This window comes from Penaeus monodon, chromosome 38 (genome assembly GCF_015228065.2).
Source record: "Penaeus monodon isolate SGIC_2016 chromosome 38, NSTDA_Pmon_1, whole genome shotgun sequence".
Lineage (NCBI taxonomy): Eukaryota > Metazoa > Arthropoda > Malacostraca > Decapoda > Penaeidae > Penaeus > Penaeus monodon.
The window spans coordinates 3,722,874-3,725,373 of record NC_051423.1 but is presented as its reverse complement, the minus strand read 5'-3'; positions in this window follow the sequence as shown (position 1 = coordinate 3,725,373).

Here is a 2,500-nt window from a genome sequence, read left to right as displayed (position 1 = left end):
CGAGTGTACGTGTGTCTGTTTGCGTCATCATTGGTAAACTACTTCTAAATAAACTGCATAAGGACTTTCCAAATTCAGGTAACCACACACACACACACACACACACACACACACACACACACACACACACACACACACACACACACACACACACACACACACACACACCCTTGACCGCCCGAGAAGGATTTAAGCGAACTCAGGGTGGCCTGGAATTGGCGAATTGACCTCATTTATTTCCCTTTCGCTTGATTTACCGAGTGAACTGACCGTGATTTCGCACAGACGCTGGGACATCATTAAAATCTCAAGCCCAATACCATACAAGGCGTATTAGTACAGGACATAGTGGCTCAGTTGTCTGAGGAAAAATCACTTATGGGCCTCAAACCCTTACTAAGTTGGGCAATAAACTATTAAATTGGATATAAGATATGAAATAGAAGAAAAAAAATGACTGCGTAATGATAAATACGTTAGTGGAGGGAGAAGAGAGAGAGAGAGAGAGAGAGTGAGAGGGAGGAGAGAGAGAGAGAGAGAGAGAGAGAGAGAGAGAGAGAGAGAGAGACAGAGACAGAGAGACAGAGAGAGACAGAGAGACAGAGAGAGAGACAGAGAGACAGAGAGACAGAGAGAGAGAGAGAGAGAGAGAGAGAGAGAGAGAGAGAGAGAGTTATGAAGCCCTACATAAGAGGAAACTTTAGACCGGCAGTTCAGAAATGACTTGCAACAAGTTTTTGTTTGAATTATGTTGCATTATATTATTCTGTAGGCATTGAGATGAGAAGAAAGCGGCTCCACATTGGACGCTGACATTATTATGATTTGCTTTACCGTTTCTATTTTCACTTTCGTTTTTATTCTCATTATCATTCTCATTATCCTCCTCTTTATTATTACCGTCATTACTACCATCAATATTATTGCACCGTTGTCGTGCAATCATGAATAACAGTACATAATATATGAAAAAAATAATCATAATAAATAAACAAATAAAAAAAAAAAAAAAATTAAAGCCTCTGCCACTACAGGAAAAACGATACCCATAAACAGTAAACAGAACGCGCTTTCCTTACTCTCACCTACGTGAAATCACCCACGCCATCAATACCCAAAGCCTCCACGCCACAGAAAGGGAAACACGATGCTCGCCGCCACTAATGGCATAGGAAATAGTGCAGTACTTTCTCCCACGCAAAGGCCCTCCGTCACGCGAGGCCATCCACTCGACCAAGACGCGGTGGAACAAACGGCAGAGATACAGTGGCCGTACCTCGAGGGTTTGTAATGATTTCGGTCAGGGGTTAATCGAGGACGGCGGCTGCGCTGTGTGCACGCGGTCGGGTTTTCTTTAAGAAGGTTCCTAAGGTCAGATTTCCTGTAATAGTTTTACTAAGGTCGGATTTTCTATAAGTTTAGTGAGATCGGATTTTTTATCTTAACTCAAAGACAACGGGTATATGTAATGCCTCTATGTTTTTTTTTTTTTTTTTTTTTTTTTTTTTTTTTTTTTTTTTTTTTTTTTTTGTGTGTGTGTGTGTGTGTGTGTGTGTGTGTGTGTGTGTGTGTGTGTGTGTGTGTGTGTGTGTGTGTGTGTGTCTGTGTGTGTGTGTGTGTGTGTGTGTGAATTTTATTACATACAGATGGCTCCCCACGTGCTCAGCCACCAAGGAATCTATCAGTAGGCCCTAGTGACCGCGCATGAGTTCCCTCTTCCTTGAATTTGCGGGAAAATGTGTTTTTCTTTCTAATGCTATTAATACTGATACTGTTATTATTCTATTTGATGATATGATTCTTAGATTATTAAAATAATGATAACATTAAAGACAATATAATACAAATGAAGTTTTCCAAAAATCGAGGAAAAGGGTAAGACTAATAACTGACTCCTTGGTGACTAAATACCTGTAGAGCCATCCATGCGTAAAAACAATAGATGAACTTATATGGCATGTACTCTTGCCATCCACTGTCAATTGGGTTAAGTATAAAAAGCTCGGAATTACTATGGTTAGATTTTCTCTCTGTCAGATTTCCTACATAAATTTACCATGGTCATATTTCCAACAATGATTTATTAATGTCAGACTTCCTTACACTTACTAAGGTCTGATTCTCTAAAATAAGTCTATAAAGCTCGTTTTGTACAATAGTTTTACTAAGATCAGACCTGCCACAATAATTCAACTAAGACCAAACTTCCTACAATAAAGGTAAATACAGCCGATGATTAGTACAACTCAAGGAGCGTCCAGTATTGGCGAAGGAAGTTTTGCCTACATTAACCTATATGTGAGAAATTCCTGCATTTACCTGTACAGATTTTTTTTTTTTTTTTTTTTTTTTTTTTTTTTTTTTTTTTGAGAAAAAAAATCTGGACTGATTAGTATATAAGATGATTATGGACCAACTTGTACTTAAGGAGATATCTGATATATATATGTATATATATTTTTTTGGTCTTGAGTTTGAAATGTAATAATGATAGTAATGC